At 37.8% G+C, this 14,163-nt stretch overlaps 1 protein-coding gene across 8 annotated transcripts in view; it reads right to left on the reverse strand.

Annotated features, from left to right (window-relative positions):
* Nucleotides 1-14,163, reverse strand: part of TBC1D5 (TBC1 domain family member 5) — a 304,630-nt gene that overhangs the window by 234,102 nt on the left and 56,365 nt on the right. For 6 of the 8 annotated variants that reach the window (XM_042474672.1, XM_042474675.1, XM_042474671.1 and 3 more), the window contains one exon: nt 1,375-1,460. The exons of the other annotated variants lie outside the window; for them this stretch is intronic. The gene's annotated coding sequence lies outside the window, so the exon portion shown is untranslated. The remainder of the gene's footprint in view (nt 1-1,374; nt 1,461-14,163) is intronic. 8 annotated transcript variants of the gene reach the window in all.

Below are 14,163 nucleotides of genomic sequence, written 5' to 3' on the forward strand. Positions count from 1 at the left end.
AAATATTAAATGATAACTAATTATAAAGGGTAAAGGTAAAGGCAGTCCCTTGACATGAATATCTAGCTCATCTCAGTTACTAAGCAGAAGAGCCAGCGTTGTCCAAGGACTACTGTGGTGGTCATGTGGCCAGCATGACTGCACTGAACGCTGTTACCTTCCACCAAAGTGATACCTATCTATCTACTTGCATTTGCATGCTTTCAAACTGCTTGGTTCACAGAAGCTGGAATTAGTGACAGGAGCCCACCCCATCATGCAGTACTTGGGCCTTGAACTGCCAACCTTACGATCTTTTGATTGTCAGAATTGGCGTCTTAACCACTAAGTCACCAAGAAGTTATTGTTTAAACAATATATTCAAAGTGATAGCTTCCTGTAATTTTGTTTAGTAAACTTTTAAGAAAAATAAAGTATGTTTTACTAGCATTTTAAAACAGCACATAAGCTGTCAAGATGAGAGGAAGCCACTTTAGACTAACTTTTAAATCGTTAACATGCTAACCTCTTCTTTTGATTATCTGCAAGAGGCACTTCAGTCATGACCTATAGGAGCTATCTGCAGTCCCAGAGCCTTGTTGCATCTTCTAAGGCATCAGTTATACTCCTGTAACTCAATTAATTTTCTGGATTTATCAATGACAGAATGTTATCACTTTTCTCTCCCTCATATTTATCATTCTCCTCAAATAACAAGTTATATTTCTCCACATTTGATTGACATAAAAATCACTATATTCATGTGACAATCAGAAACTAGTATCTAGCTTCAGATCAGCATCCAAATACATTTGACAGATGTCTATTTAAATAATGTCATGACCAAGAAATTCTACATTCTATCATTTTGAAAATCAAACTCGACCACAAGATTCAGTTTACCCCTCATTTTACTCTTTCAGAAAACAACCCAGTTTGGCTCAGAGCACTTTGGAGACAGGGCTAAATCTGAATCTTAATTTGGAAATCCAAAACTTTATGCCCATCATTGACTATAATTAAAAATGAATAAACAGTTGTGACTTTCTTCCCTGTATAGCAGATCTAGATAAAATTTGCAGGCAACGCAACACAGCTTATATACAAGATAGATGTATCTTTATCCTGAGAGGTAAGCCTCAATCTATAACAGGGATACTGATTCAAGTTGGAACTGTAGACAAACTGGAGCAAATGATATACAGTATCACTGTCATGTCTGGAAAGGAACTTAATGTGATTAAGAATGCACAGTAAACAGAATTCCAAAGTTCATACACTCTTTAAAACCTCTCTTTTCCCACTATAACTTAACTGATACCTGATGCCAGGGATAACCCAGTCCACAATGTTGACTTCTACTCAGGGCACAACTCATACTCCTGGATTCATTACCTGGTTATTAGGGGATCATGGTGGTTTTCTTTTGCTTCATTACTTTCTTGCTTTCTCCAGTACACAGAAAATCTTGAAAGCAGACACTGGAAAAAATTGAGGGAGCAGATCACGTCCCTGAGCAGATGATCTTTCAATTACAGTCAAACATCTCTGTCACCAACCTGACAGTTGAACCTGCTTCTACTCCAGCACCAGGACCATGATAGCAAATTAGCATAAAACAATTAAGCTCTGAGCACACAGACCTCTTGTATTAGGAAATCTCAGAAGTAGAAGTTAAACAGGGCATTTGTAATGTCAAAAATGATAAATCCCGGGACTGGATAGTGTTTTGCAATACTTGCATTAAAAAATACAGAAAAATCCTGTCAGCGGAGTTGAACATATTCAATATTATATGGCAAGGCCATCCCACAATCACTGAAGAGATTTAAAATATTCCTAATCCTGGAACCTGGGAGGACATCCACTATGTAGACTCTTATAACTGTATTGCTCTCTTTGGCTAGAATGCATCAAGAAGATTACTGATAGCTTTCCTGGTTGAATTATGCAGATAGCTGACTGGGTTAGGTGATTACTGCCAATATAACTGCAAGGTACTGTATATAAATAAAATGTTCCCAGAACTTCTATCACTGGATATGTGCAAAAATATCAAAAGGCTACAATGGAGGTCCCCAGAGAATGTCCTATAAAACTGAAGATGGCAAGCAAAACAATGCACCTATTGCTCTGACTATATGGAGGTTCCATGGCAATAGTGAGAAGAATGAAGCATGTCCCTCTAAAATTTGAGTCATTAAAACAGGTAAAATGAACTATATCGGTACCTATTTGATGAGAATGATACAATATTTCTTCCTAATCCAGAAACAATTACATTAACTAAAATCTATAGCAGGGCACAAATCTAAAAATATTTTTATACATTGGTTTTAGAACAATGTGTTTCACCATGGTTAGTAAATGAACCTGATTCTATTAGATACCCTATTATTAATATCCCTAAAAGTCTGTCAAAATTGGGTGGAACAGTTAAACTACAATCATTACCACAGTGAAACATGGACTCTTAAAATGGATTGAAACACATTTATTATGCCTTGGCTGCACTGAAACAATCAAGATGCCTATGACATGCAAAATATTACTTGTATTCCAGCCTCTTTATGTTATCCTACATCCCACCTACTTGCTTGCCTTGAAAATAATATGCAGTAAATTGTCCATAATGGTAATAAACTTGGACTAGCAAATCGAATTAATACATCTAAAGTGGATCTTGGTTTGCCCTGTCTCCAAACACAATACAACAGCCTGAAGTTGAGAGACTTGCCCTCTATAATAAACAATATAGAAAAACAGTCTCCTCTTATACTGCTTCTCCCTGATCCCCCTTTTAATGACTTAAAAGTATTCTCAGTTTTAAGAAACAAGGACGTAGGCCTCTATAGACTGCAAAGTTTTGGGGATTCTCCATGAAATATTCTCTTTCCTGCTGCTGGTTATGAAGACGGACCTTTTCCAACAATGGTATTATCCAGACTGATATAATATGCACCCAACATGATGGTGGTGATGGACAATGTAATGCCATCTGGAAGCTTTAAACAGTAACTCCTTCCAAACATCTCTCAATATGGTTTTCCCTATGGCTTGAAAGATGTTTGGAAGGAGTTACTGTTTAAAGCTTCCAGATGGCATTACACTGTCTATCACCACCATCATGTGGAGGATTATGTATATGTGGAGTCAAGGGTCTAGATTTTCCAAATTTGTCTTTAAACAACTTTCAACTTGAATTCATTGAGTTTAAAAAATGTAGTTTAGGATTATGTGAATCAGATGACGGAACTAAATTTTCTCACCCCACATTTTATGGAATATTCTCCAGTATCTAACAGTTAATAATAATAATAAAATTTATTTGTATTTTCCCGCCTCTCCCAGGTGGATTGAGGCGGGATTACAACCCAACAGTAACAATAAAATATAAGAATAAAACATATAATTTCAAACATTAAAACAGTTAAAAACAGTGCAATCAACTTTTATAAGATAAAATGTTCTGATCCTGGATAGAAGAGTGAATGATGTCGTTACAGAAGATTGGGTGGACAGGCTTGCTGGAAGACATCTGTCTTAATCGCCCTCTTGAAACCCTTCAAGGAGTTAATAAGTTCAGTTGAAGCTTCTGAATGTATACTCTAACTGTTTCAGAAATGCTGACAATTAAGTTTAATTTTTAATAAACTGGATTGAGAAAAATATTGGGTCCTGATAAAATAGTGTCAACCACTAAAACTTAATGTATAGTTATGACATATCATATTACATTATTTTATTGTTGTCTATTTTGTGCCTTCCTTTCCGACAAAAAGAGGGTAAATGTTTTTTAAAAATAGCTTTAGATTTACATGTAGATAAGCCGAGCATTTAATTTCAGGTGTGCCAAATAGCTGAAGGCAGAAACTAATATCCCCTCCTCCCAGTTCTACAAACATGAGTACCATATATACTCATGTTTAAGTCTAAAAATTTTGTCCAAAAAGTTAAACCAAAAAACATGGGTCAACTGGCTGGCCTGGGTGAGCCTCAGGACAGGCGAGCTGGGGGCAAGGATGGAAAACAAGCCCTCGTCCAGCAAGCCTCGTCCCAGCCTGGCTGCCCCACGGAGGATAGCCAAGGTGGGGAGGAGAAAGGAAGGCAAGCCCTGGCCCCCCAAGCATCGTCCCCATCATGGCAGCCTCATGGAGGACAGCAAAGGTGGGGAGGAGGATAGAGAGCCAGCACTCTCCCCCAAGCTTCTCCCCAGCCTGGCTGTCTCCCGAGAGGGGAAGAAGGGTGCTGACAGTTTTACACTCGACATCCACAGGTCATACCAAAATCCTTAATTTTGGCCCCAAAACCTGCCCTCAACTTATACAAGGGGTCGACATATAGTCGAGTGTATATGGTATGTTTCTATATGAGTCTTAAAGGTCAAGAACATATACACTTTTTTGTACAGTTATATTGGTCCCCATGGTAATTCCACTACACAATAAGTGCAGAGGCTTGATCTCAACTGATGTGTAATAATGACATCTTCATTCAACAAATTGGGGTGGGGGAATGTTTTGACTTGAGGACAGATTGACTGCGGTAGGGACTGTACTTACACAACCTCTGAGAAGATACAATAACTTGTGTAACTTTTTTTTACACCAGCCATTCTGTTTTATCCCTCTCAACTACACAAACTAGAAGAAATCTTTTACAGCTTAAAGAGAGCCGTAAGCAAGAATCTGCAATATTAGTGGATTTCTATTCAACAGCTCAATTTTTTGTTTCAAATTTCTCAGTTTGAAAAATATTTGTAAGTATGCTGTCCACTGCATTTAAATTTTTATCTACAATGCTAAGAAAATTATGTTTTCAGTGTTTTCAGATAATTAGCTGTTTTATATTGCAACATCTGGTAGATTATGAAGCATGTACCAAAATATACAATATTTTGCTACATGCCTTTAGCAGAGTTTGTCAAAGTCAATATTGTTTCTACTGGAGCCATTGTCCTTTAAGAAAGGAGGCTTACAATATGGGGAGTGCTCCTAACACCCCTCCTTATAAAAAAAGAATGCAAAGATGTTTATTTCAATGTCAAATAGCAATATAAAAGGATCCTAGTTTACTGAAGTATAGTAAAATGTTTGGTGTGCTGCATTAGTCTTTTGCTTGTCTTTTTATAGTAAAGTAATTTTATGGTATTTGTGTCACAATGAAGGACAAAGATAAGCCAACTGTTTAGATTCCTCTCTTTATGTTATGGCTTTGATCACTAACAATGCTGCATGAACAGCCAACAGAAGGCTGACATTTCATAAAATATGCAGTGATAAAAACTAATACTGTAGCATCTGGGAACCATATATAAAATGCAGAAATACACCTAATAACTGTGATCTTAAATTACAAGTTACAAAAACTAACTTGGAAGCATACACATCAGAAAGATGAGATTAAGTTTTTTTATGTGCCTTTTCTCCTAAAAATGCTTAAAATATTAATTTCAAAAATATAAATCAATAATTTGCCACAACACCTCAAGTGCTTAAGAAGTCTATTCAAAAGTAGACTTCTGAGGAAAATGCTCTCTTTCTCTTTCTCTCTGAAGATCTCAGCTGTAGCTATCTATACAGCTCTTATGAACTGTCTTAACTTTTTTTCAGAAGTTTCTCATCTCCAGAACTACAAATCACATTTTTATGAAAAGCTTTATAATTTGTTTTAGGAGCCTTCCTCTCTTCATACTGTCTTTTCTAAGCGTTATGATCTTTTCTAGTAAGTCATGGCTTCTCATGATGTGGCTGAACTACAACAGCCTCAGTTTGGTCATCTTGGCTTCTATGGAGAGTTCAGCCTCTCCCTAGAATGACTATAAACAGTTTTAAAGATCTTTTCAGTTAAAAACCATCAACAGAATAAGCATAAAGTGTTTACAAAATAAATAAATAAATAAATAAATAAATAATATGGAGGCGTACGCAGATTCCTTTTTTGATGCAAGCTCTAAAGTCAAAATAATTTAAAATTGAAAGCAATAATGAAGAAGCTATATTTTAACTTGTTTGCCCCTCTCTGCCCACCCAAGCAAATCAATGGGCAAAGGATTTTCTGAGGATTAATACTGCCACCTTTAAATCTGACATTTACTGAAAGAGATGGCACTGGCAGCCTTCCATATTCAGAGATTCTGCATCCATAGATCCAACTATTTACAGTTTGAGAATATTTATTAAATATCCAAAAAGCAACACTTGACTTTACCATTTTATATAAAGGACACCATTTTATTATCCAATTGTATATAACAGGATTGGAACATCCACAAATTCTGATATACATGGAGAGACTTGGAACCAAACCCCAGCAGATCATCATCATCACCATCATCATACTGATTTGTATCCCACTCTTCTCCTAGAACTGGGACTCAGAGCTGCTCACATAATTAAAAGAACAGTACAATTAAAAATATAGAAAAGTGGTACATTCATGCAGAATTAAATTATTACAATTTTTAAATTGATTGCTTATTAAAAGAACAAAATACAGTTTAAAAAGATAAAACAGTTTAAGCAGATATGAAGGGCCCACAATAATCTGTTCCCATAGGAGTCAAACAGACTGGTGGCTTGAAGTGGTGTTCTGGCTGCTCCAGCCCCAATTGAGCGCTGAGCAGTATAGGATCGTGGCAACCAGAACAGACCACCAGCCAGGAACAGTTCCCTCCCACTCCTTTTGAAGCTGGTTTTGGGCTGCCTTAGGTGTGTCATCTGCATGCCACACCCCCAGATTGGCCCAAAACTGGCACGTTTTGCTCATGTGTTTGGGCCTATGTCATCATATATAATCTTGGAGAGCATAAAAAGCATGCATTTCATGTGTCAAAATTGTGTTACCTTAAAAATAGATAATTTGGTTAATTCTGCCATTTAACTCTGTAGATGCATAGATTTCACACATTTAATTTGCACTATAGTATTCCAGAGACATCAAATTTTGTTTTGAAAATAACTGTGAATTTTGGTTTGGTCTTCCTAAATACATTTGAATTGCTAGAGACATATAGGATTTGCTCTGGAGAATACTATGTGCAAATGCAAAGACAAGCCGAAGTCTATTTGTACATTTGCTATGAACTGGTCAGAACCTTGCCAGCTGTAGGTCTTCAGGTCAGCAAAAACTGGCTAATTGTTTTATCTTTGTAAGCCACTTTTGGAAGTCTTTTGGCACTCAAAGTGCTTTAAAATACATTTATTAATAGGGCAATATCCAAAGCATTGTTGAACAGTTGTTTTTAATAGCTGTCTTTGAGTCAACTTCAACTCATGGTGAGCCGCTGAAAGAGACACTTTCAAGTCCTGCTGTCCTCAAAGGTTTTGCAGGTCCTGCAGGTTCAGAGCCTTGATTGAGTCTATCCATCTGCTTTGTGGTTTTCCTCTCTTTCTACTATCCATCACATTTCCTAGCATCATTGTCTTTTTTAGTGAATCATGCCTTCTCATGATGTGGCCAAAGTGTGACAGCCTCAATTTAGTCATCTTGGCTTTCAGGTTTGATCTATTCTACATATTCATTTGTATGTCTTTTCAGCACTCCACAGTATCCTTAGCACTCTTCTCCACATGTCAAATGAGTTGATTTTCTTCCAATCTATCAACTTTCTTCACTGTCCATATTTACTGATTACATGTGAGAACCTGAATGAATAACCTATATTTTTGGTGTATGTGTATATTTGTATCAGTCTTAATTCTTCTGTTAAGTTGAAGTCTTTTAAAAACACACACACAAAGACTAATTTCCACATCTGACTGATTTATCTGATAAAACTAACACTATTAATTAATCATAACCTCATCATTACACCAAACAATATACTCTAACTTCTTTTATATTAGATCATTTTTATCCAAATGTACTGCACAGTTCACAGAACAAGGCTTTATTATACATTTCCTTATCTGTGTAAATGTGCCAAAGTGAAAAAGACATACAGTAATATGAATTCAAAGGCAGAGGTAAAGAAACTCCTCTAACTAACCCACATTCTAAACAAATTACACAAAATTATAATCAGTTCAAAATATCCAGAATATCTTGTGTTTATGTATTTACATGGTAGCCCAAGGTGACAAAGAACTGCATGCAGATGAGTAAGCAGTGTGGTACTGGAAGGATGGAAGGGTCTGTCTCTCCTCTTTTCCCAGAAAATAAAGTTGGCTGCCAGACAAGAGGAGTAATTTCTTTTTTCTCCAGAACAGAAATGCAGTAAACTGCTAGAGGACAGACAAAGATCTCTGGTACTTCATCTATCAGGATGTAGATTTGGTTAAAAAAAAAAGCAGGCTAGTAATTTTTGTAGTGATTATTTAAAGGCTGAATTAAAATATGGTTAGTCTTGTCATACCCATGGAGTTGTGGGTAGATGGGGTGCTACTCTAGAGAGGGAAAATGTATTGGGACATTTTGGCATTTGCTACAGTTAACTCTACATATTTATATATCCACATGATGTTTTGCTTGTCCCTGACTATTTTCCAGCAATTACTAGCCCCAGTGGAGAATTTTATTCTCACCCTCCATTTGGTTTCTTTTTCATTCCAAGACATAATGAAGAGGAGGAAGTATCCTTTTCTCTTCCATTCTTCCTTTTTTCCTAAACATTTTAAAAGAGTCATAGTGCTATAGTGCATCAGTAAAATGGCATGCCTGCACTATCGCACTAAATTGCTAAGATTCCCCCCCCCTCAAAATTCAGAATGGAGAAAGTTTGCTTTTCTAACCATAAGACTACCTGTGCAAACAGCACAAACAGCTATGAAAGGCACAGGTCCAAGAAATAACAACAACAGCAAAGGAACATGTGAACATGGAGGAAAACAGCACCCAGCTGAAGTGGGCAAAATTGAAGGAACTTTACAGTGAGAACTCGTGTCTCTTTAGACCAGTACTGAAGACTTTCTAACTTAATTGAGCTTTTCTCACATGGATATAAACGGGACAGACAGATATTACTTCCATTTCATGGCTTTCAGAGTAGGACTAAGTGCAACTACAATTTTCTGTATCTAACATGTAGAATGGAAAAAGAACCTAGGTTATATGGGTTTCATCATTCAGTTTAATGTTTAGGAACTGTGCATGGATAGGATGAACATGTACAAGGCAGCCCAGGCATGGCACTGAATGAGAAAGTGCATGCATACATCTCTGTATCGGAATTTTCACTCAGTGCCATTCAGAAGCCACAGAAAGTCTGCAGTGAGGGGGAAGTTATTCTCAATACAGAATAGCAGACAATATGTATGCCTTGTCTATCTCTTTCTTTACATTTTACATAGTGCTTAATCAGCTAACAACTCCCCTGAACTTTTACACTCTATTTTTACAGGTTTTTTACACTTTACTTTTACACTCTAAACCCAATTTGAAATTTGGGAGTACAGGGGACTATAACACAAAATGAACAATTTAAATAAATTGGTATATTTACTGTATTTATTTATAAAATCATTAGTTACAATGGATGTTAAGACAATGAAAATATACGCACACTCAAAAGACAAACAACAAAAGTGAAAGTGTGCTTATATTACCACACTGTTGTTGTTGTGTGTCTTTAAGTCATTTTTGACTTATGGTGACCTTAAGGTGAACCTATCATGTTTGTTGTTTTTTTTGTCAAGTTTCTTCCGAGGGATTTTTGGCATCTTCTGAAGCTGAGAGTATGAGATTTGCCCAAGGTCATCCAGTGGGTTTATATAGCTGAGTTGCCATACTACATAATGTATATGCAAAGGTACACTGTAGCACCTTTGACACTGAGAGAAAGAAGTTGTAGCATAAGCTTCCACAGGCTTAGTCTACTTCCTCAGATATATGGAGTAGACAAAGGCCTGAAACATATGACAAAAAACACCAATCTGAAGGTGTGGAGTGTAGATGATGCACCCTCCCAGATCGGCCAGATGCTGCATTGAGGTCAGCTAAGTGGCCCAAAGCCAGCCACTAAGGAGCAGGGAAAAACCGCTCCTTACCAGCAGTCCATTCTGGACAGTGGTCCCATGCTGATTGGAGGTCAATTGGGGCTGTCAGGCTGTTTGACCCCAAAGTCTGCAAAACCTAATGCTACAACTCCTTTCTCTCAGTTAATTTCAAAGTTGCTACAATAATAATAATAATAATAATAATAATAATAGGATTTATTTATATACCGCCCCAATCACTGGGAATCCGAGCGGTTTACAACAGAGGGGATAATAGACAGTACAAGATCCCTTTGCATACTGTTAATCCAGCCTAATATAGCTATGTCTTTGAATCCTGTTAGGTAATGTATATTTTAGCTATGGGAGACATTATACATTATTTCTGAAATACAATATATTCTGTCATGGCCCTTATAGCAAGTATTTGGGGGAGAATACTCCTCAAGAATGCCTACTTATATAACCCAAAGCTAGCAGCATCAATGAAGATGGTCCTAGATTCCTCTCAACTAAATATTGGTTAAAGGGACAGGTTAAGTCTACCAGAGACATTACAGACATTACATAGACATTAGTCATATGTGCTTAGCTGAAAAGTCAAATAGACAAAACTATTTTTGTAGGATTATGACTGAATATTTCTAAGTCAAAATCCCACTAAATATAATGATAGTTTCTGTGATACTGGGGCTGTACATACAGCCCTGAGGGGGCGGCCTCCAGTTGCCCCTTCTTCAGCTGGATCAGGGCTGCGGCATCTTTTTCAGGATGTGAAAAGGAGCCATAGCATTACAGCTATATGGTGCTCCTTCAGCGCTGTGTCATATGGATGCAGCACCAGAGGAGCACCATGACACTGTATGCCGTGTGGAGCAGCACACAGTGTCTTGGCACCCCAGGGGCAGACCTGAGGCATGTGTTGTGGAGATGCTACACCCTGACTCTGCCCCCCAGACGGCCCAAAGTGGAGGTCTGTACAGGGCCATTTTTCCTGTTCAATATTAATTCCAGGTACATTTGGTTTTTTAGTTTGGCATATTGTGGCCAAACAACAATAACAAGCTAAACTAAGGGCATGTTAGTTTCATGCATGACCTTGACATACATAGAGACAATTTGTTGCATTATTCATTAAATAGTGGCTCTCGACATGATATGTATTTCCTGAGGACACTAGTTTTAAGACTATTTTGCATATTTCAATGTAAGATTTGTTTAATTCCAACTACTTAAGATTAAGAAAGTTAAATATTTGATTTAATCTCATATTATCTCACTCTTTACTTTAAAAATAAGTCATTTTCAGATAAATGCTAGTGAGCTCACTACACGTTCTACACTAGTAAAAAGAATTATAATTTCATTAAAAGTTTCAAGGAAAGGCATACAGTGATTGCTTGATCCAAAAGTGCTGGATAATATTAAAATTAGGTGTCTATGTGAAGGGGTAAATCAGTTTCTTAACTTGTTTTTTGACAGTTCCAAAACCCATGCATGAATCCAGAACAACTTTCTGCCCCAAGTCTGGTCAGTAAAGAAATTGAGGTTAACCTTTAATTTTTAATGTCACCTGCAGCCAGTGATTGCTTTTTCTAATGCAAGTGACAGATAAACAGAAAAACACTCCCAAGATGATACACAAAGCACCACACACCATAAGTGCATTTTTATTTTTATACCAACTCAATTTCTCAAATGGATAACCAATGTTCCTACTAATTTACATTAGGAATTGAGCGAGGCATGAAAATTGTTCTGATGCATAGACACACTTTAATTCACTGTATAGGGTGTAGAATTTCTATTGCAACTCTAAGCAACGCAAAATAAATTTAAAGCTGAAGAACTTCAACTTCTCATTACCAGCACAAACTGTGAAGTGCCTTTAAAAGTAATAGAGGATGGTAAGAGTGAGGAAAAAATGAAAACTAGTAAGAACAACTGTTTAAAATGTAACTTAAGAGCAACTACAAACTGCCCTTACATTAATTGTTTAATGGGCGCAAATCAGTCAAGTTGATATTAGCCATCAATCCGCTAGTCACTTTGACTCCTTTCAAATTATGCATACTGATGTTAGTCATTCATCAATGAAATCAATGGGGCTGTACGCATCGCTAAAAGGCCCGTGTTCCCCACAGCTTGGCATCGTCCTGTTTACATGATGCAGGTCAACAGCCCCGGGCTGGAGATGGGCAGACTGGAAGCTGTTCCAACAGATCTGGTTGGTCCAGCCCTTAACCCAGTCTAAAACAACAGACTGTTTGTGGTGGAGTTTCTCAGAAACTCCACCATGACAACCTGTAGACTGGATGGCCATGTGCCCCCTTACCTGCTGCCACTACTGTTCTTCTTGCAGGTCCCAGTTGCAGCATGTGATGTTGGAAAGGGATGCCTGGGCACATGGGTAAAGCCAGGCACCTCTTTTCCACCCTTATGGGCCACGGTGAGAGCCTACAATAAGAATAGTGGAAGCAACAGCATGTGAGGCAAGTCCACAGTGCGGAAGCAGACAGGCTTCTGAATACCCACCTGCGTCCATACTGAACCAGGTAAGTGCCAGGGGCAGAGGTGGGCAGAATCCACAGGTAGAATATGATGGGGTCCTCCCCATGAGAACAGCACCAATGTGATAGCAAACACTTGTGATGGTTCCATGAACAGACATCGTACAGTCCCTTAGTATCTGCACAGGGGATCCATTTTGGAGCCCTCACAGATGAAAAAACTATGTGACATCAAGTTCAGCAGTTTCCAATGGCAGTATGTGTGTGCACGGCTGCATGCGCACAGTCATTAGGGGCAACTGGGCTTGCCATCTATGGATGGCAAGCCCGTGATTGGGGAGGGCAGGCTGTACTATCCATAGACAACAGTTTAGGGTGTGACATCTGCTCCCACTAATAAGGTTCCAACTTTTTAGCTGTAGCACTCACTCCAGAAGCAGCACAGTTTTGAGACTTTTCTAAAATAAAATTTGTGTTTAAATTTATATTTAAAGTTTAAATTAATACAATAAATGAATTACATGGAAACAGTTTATACTTATCTATACAATGAAGAACACAGACACAAACTAGAACTGCCAACTATTATTTTTGTCAAGCTCAACACAATTCAGGAAAGAAGGTTTGCTTTTCAAGATTTCTTTCTCCATCACTGAAATTGCACATCTAGCTTTTCAAAATTATTTATTCTGTACAGTGGCAGAAAGACAGCACAGGGTTTATATATGGATGTTTTGTTTTATAATCAGCCATTGTATGGATAGTACATGTTCTGTGTCACTTGTCTAGGTAGTTACCATTTTTAATGCTTCTTTGGATGTCTCTGGTCATGCAAGGGTGAGGGAGAACCATCCCTGATTCATGAAAAATATAAATAATGTTTTCCTACCTTGACAAGCCAGGAATTTATGTTGGGCATAGACAGAATTTTTCTAACTACCAGTAAGAATGGAAAGAATATCCAGTTATTGTTCCTCCAACTGAAAAACATTTTACCCAGTAGCCAGGAAACCCAGTTGGGAACAATAATAGGCCAAGAAGACTTTGTGCCTCTTCACCCATATTTGAATATGTCCCATCCTGAGTACCCACTCTGTATTAACTCACAGTAGGCCACATCCAGACTTGCCTTCAAATAAAATCTGAATGCTATCTCTGTTTATCAGCCAGCCAGTGCTCGATTGACTGGAAACATATGAGACAAGGCTATATAAGGTCACTTTAAGTGTCATGAGATCTCCAGTCTCCTGTGAGAACTCAAATCTAATGGGAACAACAAAACCCAGGAGTCATATGATGACAAGGTTTTAACCATCAGAAAGTAAGATCAGCAGGAAAAGCTTGTTGAGCAGGAAGAAAGAGGATGCACTATCATAGGTAGTTATCCTGCAAAGTAGTTCAAGATTACTGGATTCATTTCCCTCCCTGAAAATTGTACTGTGTTGAATAAGACCATGAAGCTTCATGCTGACTTTGCTCTGCTTAGTTTCTACTCCTAGTGCTCTGCCCCCTGAAGTGGTTACCTCACTTTGTCTGATGGGAGGGCTGGCCCTATGGCCAATGCTGGCTTGTTTCTCATACAAATAATTTTGGTTGCATGGACTCAGTAGCCACCTGGATCAGTTATAAAACAGTCTCTTATTCTGGAAACTAATTAGTATCTGATCCATCCTTCCTTACTGCTGTCATTTATGCATCCTTCTTTCCAACTTAGCTCTTACCCTCTGCAGCAATTTCCA

The sequence above is a fragment of the Sceloporus undulatus genome, chromosome 6 (genome assembly GCF_019175285.1).
Source record: "Sceloporus undulatus isolate JIND9_A2432 ecotype Alabama chromosome 6, SceUnd_v1.1, whole genome shotgun sequence".
Lineage (NCBI taxonomy): Eukaryota > Metazoa > Chordata > Lepidosauria > Squamata > Phrynosomatidae > Sceloporus > Sceloporus undulatus.